Source organism: Pan paniscus, chromosome 1 (genome assembly GCF_029289425.2).
Source record: "Pan paniscus chromosome 1, NHGRI_mPanPan1-v2.0_pri, whole genome shotgun sequence".
Taxonomy (NCBI): Eukaryota; Metazoa; Chordata; class Mammalia; order Primates; family Hominidae; genus Pan; species Pan paniscus.
Genome location: NC_073249.2, coordinates 104,174,617 through 104,183,093, shown reverse-complemented (window position 1 = coordinate 104,183,093; position 8,477 = coordinate 104,174,617). Strand labels below are relative to the sequence as shown.

General features: G+C 42.9%; 1 pseudogene; it reads left to right on the top strand.

Annotated features, from left to right (window-relative positions):
- Positions 1 to 4,616: 4,616 nt before the first annotated feature.
- On the top strand, positions 4,617 to 8,161 carry LOC129394555 (synapsin-3-like; annotated as a pseudogene).
- Positions 8,162 to 8,477: the final 316 nt, after the last annotated feature.

Below are 8,477 nucleotides of genomic sequence, written 5' to 3'. Positions count from 1 at the left end.
CACCCCAAATTCATATGTTAAAATCAGAACATTAGTAGCAACTAGTGATATACCAATTAAAATCACAATGAGAAATTGCTACATACCTATCAGAACGGCCAAAAGAAAAGCGTAACCACATCAAGTGCTGTCAAGGATTCAGAGAAAGCTGGATCACTCATACATTGCTGGTGGAAATCTAAATGGTTACAGCCCACTCTGGAGAATATCTGTATAGTTTTTACTTTTAAAACTATATGTGCAACTACCATACCACCTAGGAATTGTATTCCCTGCATTTATCACAGAGGAATAGAATCTTATGTTCACACAAAACCCATGTACTTAAAGTTTATAGCAGCCTTGTTTTTAATAGCCAAAATTGAGGAAAAAATGTATAGATGACTTTCATGAGGTGAATGGTTAAACAAATTGTGTTATATATCCATAGCATCGCATAGTCCTCAATAATTTTTTTTAAAAAAACAACAAATTATTGATAGCCACAATAACCTGGATGAATCTCCACAGAATTATGCTGAGTGGACAAAGGGTAATCCCAAAGGTGACATGTAGGATTCCACTTATGTAACATTCTTGAAATGAATAAATTATATGAATGGGGAATAGATTAATAGCGGCCAGGAATTAAGGAGGGAAGGAGGAGCAGCACTGGAGAGACAGGTTCACGGCTATAAAAGGGCAACATGAGGAATTGCAGTGTTGATGGAAATGTTCTGTACCTTGCTTGTATCAATGTCAATCTCCTGGTACTGTGGCATTTGCAATACATTTGCAGTATTTGCAAAAATTACCATTTTGGAAATATTACCAAGATGTTACCATTGGAGGTAACTGAGAAAAGGGTACAAGGGACCTCTCTTTTTCTCTCTGAGTTCTTAAGATTGTATGTGAATTATTAAAATGTAAAAATTAACTTTAAAAAATCCTAAGTATATTTCTCCTTGACTGATAATGCCTTTGCTTAAAAACATTAAGGCAACAATATTTTTCCCAACACCCTTTATTTTCTTGAAGACAGTTTTAACAAAAGCTGTTCTTAGGGCTTTTCCTAAAAGTTTAAAACTTCTAGTAATCCTTACTGTTCTTCTTTGAGAACCGTCCAGGGTTTTGTTTTATTTATTTATTTTACACCTTTCAAAAGAATAAAGACAAAAACTGGCAACTGGCATATAATACTATATTAGTCTTAGTCCTCCAGAGAAAGAAATGAGCAGGATACACACACACACACACACACACACACACACACACACACACACACACACACACACAGAAGCAGAGAAGCCCAAGTTCTACTCTGAGTAAGCTCTAGACCTAGGAGAGTCAAATATAGTTCAAGACCAAGTCCAAGACTTAAGGCAGAAGATTGATGTCCTAGCTCAAAGACAGTGGAGAAGAAAAACTTCTTTCTTAACCCTTCATCCTATTAAAGCCGTCCATGGGTTGGATGAGGCCCACTCACACCCAGGAGGGCAATCTGCTTCACTGAGTTTACTGATTGAAATGTCAATCTCTTCCAGAAACACCCTCAGAGACACAGTGAGAAATCATGTCTAACCAAATATCTGGGCACCCTCTGGCCCAGTCAAATTACCACAAAAATTAACCTTCACAAAAACTCTCAATAGAAGTTACTAATAAATGTAGCATCATGTCCTGCCTGTTTATCCTATGACAATTAATATACTCCAGCGTAACATTGGCTTCTGTTCCCTTACTGTAGCAACACATAGGAGTTTCATTTAAAGTGAGGATAATTTTTACCTTATGAAGTCTCTCCCTACCCATACATACCATTGCCACTTGTGGATTGTCATTTTGCCATGGCTTTCTTATACGAAATATCAACAGGCTATATACTTTGAAAATGTAAGTTTGAATTTCATCTTGGCTGCATAAGTCACTTTCCATTTTGACAAGGCCTAGATATATTTTTATCTCCTGAATATCAGTAATGCATACCTATTTTGGGGCCCACTCTCAATCTCACGGTTTTCTTTGTTTTCATTTAGATCTCAATAGATATGCCTAGGCTGCTGGAATGTCACTGAAAATGGCCCGTGGCCTTGTCCATCTATCAGAGTCCAGTAAAATCTTGACCATGGGATGGGGGAATGGAAAATGAGAACAACCAAACTCAGCACACAAAGACTCAGTTTAAACCTCTGTGCTAAGAGTTGATCAGACTCTATCATGACTTCTAATAGCATAAGACCATATCCTGTGTATGACCCTAGGCTCCCATGGCAATGCCTGCCTAAGAAAGCTCAAGGCTGCCAGGGGAACTTACTTTAGTTCTAGCCAATACCTGCTGATGATGGTAGGTTCTTTCTTATAGCACTTACTAAGAAGGGAATCCTTCCTCCATCCCTTTGAGATATGTGTGTATCTCCTAGGGACTCCAGTGTGTCTTTTCCCAGGATCTGAAAGCCATTCCTTTGAGGTATAGTCCTCAGGAAGGACTGAGTCTCTGTCTTCCGGTCTCTGTGGGAGGTTAGAATCCTAATGTCTAATATTGCCAGCTGGCAGACACAGCTGTCTTGATGAGGCAGAAGCTTACAATGACTAATCTTTTGTAATGTTTCACTTGTGCTGTGCCCTCTCCCCTGCCTCACTCTCTGTTTAGAATGCCATCACCTCTGCACAAATGCGATGGAGCTCAGCCGCTTCCTCTATGGTCAATAGTTACTGAAGAAAATCTGTTTTCACAGCTTTGACGAATGTGACTTTATCTTTGACAAAATAAGTGTGACCAATTGTTTTTAGCGGCACGGCAGCTACAAAGAGAGGCACAGACATGGTGGGAGAGGGAGGAATCATCTGACCCTTCTCATTTCATAGGCATCTATTACTGCCTGGTATTTATGAGCCCGAGATTTGGCTGGGCTGCCCTGGTGTATCACTCCATGGCTCTGAGGCGGGACTTGAATAGGCTGGTGGTGACACTTGGTGTGACCATAGCCACCTTCAAAGATGCCATTAAAGGTTCACTAGAAAATGAAAGGAAACATAGAAAAACTGATTTTGAAAGTTGTTGCCTCTCCCACTTCCTCATACAGAGTGTGTATGATATTGCTGTGTGATGTTAGTTGGACTGCAATTTAGCACAACAGCTGTTCTAATAATTGGCAGTTTCTCATCGAGTTAAGCCTATCTGAAAAGGAAGCACACTTACCTTTATTGATTACCCCCATTAAATGAACAATACATCCAAAAATGTTCTTATTAACCTCATTTTTCTACTAAGGAAAAACTGGGAATAACACAAGTCTTCATCAACAGAAGGATTTAATACTGACTGTTATACAGCCATAAAACAATCCCAGAAGTTCACTCGATAACATCAAAACCAGAAATCCACACTGATGCCACTGATGGCAGAAAATCATGACACAAAAATGAGAAAGAGGAGAGAGAAAAAATGTACTATAGCCAGAGTAGTGGGTAAAAGCCAAAGAGCTCAGTTTCTACTCATGATATTCAGTAGAAGAACCGAAGGAACATCAGCCAATACCTCTAAGGGTCCAGGTCTGCACAAGGTGCCTGTTGGGTGCAGGGTTCTGTTGGCTCCAATGATGTATCGCAAATGGGCTAATTTTTATGGACATAGCCACTGCAGAAATCTATCAAAGAATAATAAAGGGATAGCTATTTGCATGTTAATTTACCACTGTATAGGAGGGAGAATGGGCATTACATTGGTTTGGTCAAACAAAAGCAAAACCAAGATTTATGAAGAAAAGAGGAAAGGGGAGAAGAAAAAATTATCTGGGACCTTTGTGATTTTGCTCCCCTTGTATAAGCAACTTGACAGAAAACTGACAAAGAGGTCACTGTGGCCCATCTTCTCCGGACCCACGTGACTTGGTCACCACAGAAAACAATTACAGATATTGGAGGACTTTAAAACATCCTAGAAGTTTAGCAGCTCATCTTATGCCACAGAATATCCATGCACAATGTCCACCATGTCCTTCGGTTGTGCACCCCCTCAGTTAAGCCAGGAGGTTGCCTCTCTTCTCAGTGGAATATCATACATCGATGTGTATAAACGTTTGTTGTGCCGGCAAGTAAATGACAAAAGGGACATTGATAGAATTGGGAAACAAATTGGAATATGATTTGGTATCGCTCCCACGGAAGATAAATTTGCAGAATGTACTCAAATTAGAAGCATTAAATAAATGTTGTAATGTAAAAATGGCACATCCTCCTCTCTACACTATAGAAATATCTGCACAAGTGTCCAAAGATATGTGTACAAGAATAGTGGAGATTGCAGCATCATTTGTAATCCTAAAGCCATGAAACCCACCTCACTTCAAAAACATCTTGAAAAGGGTTAAATCATGCACAAACAGAGGAAGAAATGCTGTTTTCACAAACAATGGCAAGGATCACCATGAGGATGACTGATTCCACTGGTCACATTATTGATAGAGGAATTACTTAAACCCAGGCACATCTGGGGACAGAATACTACTGTAATAGGTCTCCTATTATTAAACATGAAAAACTCGAGGCACTTTACTCCCCCAAGCCTTCCATGGGAGCAAAGAACATTTTTATCACTCCAGAAGTGAGTTCCTGTCTAAGGTCTCTGGGATTCTTGATTTTGACAGGTACAAGGCACCATGGGCCTTGCCAAGCCTCAGACCTAAGAAGGTGGGGAAGAGGACATGTGTGTCTCCTGATTAGGCTGGAGTTGATTGTGTATCAACAGAAACGGGTTAAAACAACAAAGCGAGGAGTCCCTGGTTGGGCTCGGACCACCAGCCTTTCTGTTAACAGCCAAACGCGCTGATTGCGCAACAGAGACCGCTGCTACTGATTCTACCGGGCGCTACATGCAGGGCACACTCACCAAACTCTCCCCATCCCTTTTGTCCTGAGGGCCTGCCCCTCAGGAGGGAAAACCGGAGACATTAGAGCGGTGAGTCGCGCTGATCACGTTGCACACCCGCGGGTTGGGAGATTCAGGAGCCAGAAGGACAGCCGAATGGCCTTCGCCCGCCCTGCCCCTCGCCTGCTTCAGAAGCCCCCGGAAACGCCCCAGTCTGCGACCCGGGCCCGAGCCGCCTGGGGGCCCAAGGGAAGCTGAATGCCCGGTGGGCTCCCAGGATGGCTCTTCCAGTTCTTTGCGCCGCCTTCACCCCGTGAGGGAGCCTGTGCCCACACTGCCCAGTCGCTTTAGGGGCCGCTGCAGAGCTTCCGCTGCCATCTTCGGATCCTGTGTCCGCAGGCGGGCTCCACCAGGGCAGGGATGGTGGTGAGAGTTCCTCGTGGTCCCCTCGCGGGGAGCAGGGTCTGCCATTCACCAGGGCGCAGGACTAAGACTCGTCGAGTGAATCCATTGTCGCCTTTAACTTTTAGTCCTTTGAAGAGTCCTGAGAATGTAAATCATGAACTATTTTTCTGTGGGGAAGTTTTGTTTTGTTTTGTTTTGCGACAGGGTCTCACTTGGTCCCCCAGGCTGGAGTGCAGTGGTGCAAACAAGGCTCACTGCAGCCTCGACCTCCCGAGGCCAAGTGATCTTCTTGCCTCAGCCCCCAAGTAGCTGAGACGACAGGCGAGCGCCACCACGCCCGGCTAATTTTTGTATTTTTTGTAGATACAGGATTTCGACATGTTGCCGGGGCTCGTCACGAAGGGGAAGTAGGTTCTTTTTAAAAAGCATTTTTTCCGATTGCTTTATCGGGCATCCTGTGGGGCGCGCAAGCGGCGAGGCCTCCAGTGGCCGCTCTTGCCACTCTTAGGCAGGGAGCTGCAGGGACTCAGCTGCACTGTTTTTGGGTGCCTGTCTTGCGCAGGAGGCCGGAGCCGGGCAAGGGGTGAATCCAACAGGGAATTGCGAGGAGGAGGGCAAGGAAGTCGGTAGAGGCGTGGACCAGGAAGAAGAAACTTTCCAGTAGCTTTGTGCAGCGGTAAGGACTGCACAAGGGAGAGATGAGAAGTGTTTTTTTTATTGTAGCAGAATGGGGAAGAAAGGGAGGAAAAACGGAGAGACACCAAGAACGAACGAAATCTACGCGGACCCTTAGGTCTCCAAAAAGGAAGCAGCCCTGCATTACGTTGAAACAAAGAGCCCGGCGCCCTTCAGCTCCTGCGGCTTGCGGTGATCGTATTGTGGTTAGTACTCTGCGCTGTGGCCCCAGCAGCCTTGTCTCCAATCCGAGTCATGGCCACATCCATTCTAGGGTGTAGTGCTCTTCTTTCCCTTTCGCCTCCAATCTCAGCCTAGGCTGAGCCTCTGACCTGCGGCTAGAGAGGTCACAACTTTCCTGTGGCTTAGGAACTCCCGGTAGTGTTGAGAATAGAAGGAACCCCTACCCTGCACGCCTAGGGGTCCGGTTATCTTGAAAGACTTTTGCCTCCTCTCTGAGCAAGTACAACACCCAAAAGATGAGATGCTCCCTCTCAGTCAGCCTTATTGGAATCTTTTACTGTTGACATGATATGGCTGTACCCGCTGTTCTGACTCAGATATTTCAAGAATCCGTGGGGCCTTTTCAGGCCAAATCAGAAATGAACAAGAGAAGATGAGAGTTCACACTCCAACTGGGTATTTTAAGTAAAACCTAACGAATACAGTAAAATCTAAAGTTAATGACATTCTCCAACCCCAATTTTTAATTTTGTTTTTATTTATTTATTTTTTGCTACCAATAAATGACTGAAGTATAATCTGCAGAGACCAAAGTGCACCAATCTTAAGTGCGTGGCCCAGTACATTTTGACAAAAAAAAACCATCACCTAGATCAAGTTACAGCACATTTTCAACAGACCAAAAGGTCGTGAGAGCCCCTTTTCAGTCAATCTTCACCCCATCCCCACTTAGGCAATCACTATTTGATTTCTATCTCTGTGGTATACTTTTACTTCTTGTAGAAATCACGTAAAGGACTATACTGATTTTGCCTGTGTTTTTCTTTTTTTAAATGCAACAATTGTTATGAGATGCTTCCATTTTATGACATGTATCTCAGCTCTTTGCTGTTATTAATAAGTGTCATTCCAACATGTGAGTATACTACAGTTGATAGACAATTGGGATATTTATAGTTTGGGCTATTGTGAATAAAGTGTTTACAAATATTCTATTATGGGTCTCTTTGTGGGCCTGTGCCTTCAATTCTGTTCAGCATGAACCCAGCAATGGAATGGCTGGGTCATGAAGTGGGTGTATTTTTAACTGTATTAGAAACTATCAGACAGTATTTTAGAATGGTGGCACTATTGTATTCTCTTTTATTTTGTTTTGTTTTATTTTATTTTATTTTTGAGACAGTCTCACTTTGTCACCCAGGCTGGAGTGCAATTGTACAATCTCTGCTCACTACAACCTCTGCCTCCCGGGTTCAAGCAATTCTCCTACTTCAACCTCAACCTCCCAAGTAACTGGGATTACAGGTGCCTGTCACCACGCCCAGCTAATTTTTGTATTTTTAGTAGAGATGGGGTTGCACCACATTGGCCAGGCTGATCTCAAACTCCTGACCTCAAGTGATCCACCTAGCTCGGCCTCCCAAAGTGCTGGAATCTCAGGCGTGAGCCACCACTCCCACCAATACTATTGCATTCTCTTGCCAGCAACAAGAGTTACAGTTGCTCTGCATTTTTATAAGCCAGTGGCTTTCCCTGTCTCTTAAATGTTACCCATTCTGATGGGTGTGTAATGGTGTATCATGGCATTTTAAATTTGTGTTTCCTGAATTAGTAATGATGCCAAGAATCCTTTCTTATGCGATTTGGCCGTTAAGAAATTCTCTTTGGTAAACAAACACCGTTCAAGTGTTTTGCCCATTTTACATTGGCTTGACTCTTTTCTTCCTCCCCACATTTATACACAAACTTTTCTATTTGAATAGAAAAGTTGAGAAGATAGTACACAGAATGGAGTAAAGAGGATGGAATGGGTTTTTGCAAACCAATTCAAACTTTAAAGTTGTTTTAACATCCTCCATCCCCAAAGAACAATGTATGTTTTCCGAAGACATCTCCTTATTGAAATATGCAGAGAAAGTGTGAGATGAAAGAGCATATACTAAACTCCTCAGAACGTGTTTCTGGAAGTGGACAGGGAAATGGGAGTGGGATAAACACAGAAAAGAAGGAAAGACAGTAAGGGCCTTGCTCAAAGCAGCCACCATAATGTGCCCTGAGCTAAGGTACATGATTACCTTCTCCCTGTGCACCTGAGATCTAAGAAAACATATTAACTAATCAGGGACATGGAATTTCAAAAACACTACAGAAAAACAGAAAATTTACCCAGACAGACCAGTCTAGTTAAGAAAGGCAGGAAGTGATTTTATAAACAAAGCAAAAACGCAGAAATCATACAATGAGGTGGTGGGAATGAGACGTCATCTCCAATATAATACTAATTGCTGCAAATTACAATGCACTTAAGTCTCTCAGATGGGATAGAAAAGGAAATGCCAGCTCTAATGGTTTAATGGGCAGAAAAGGG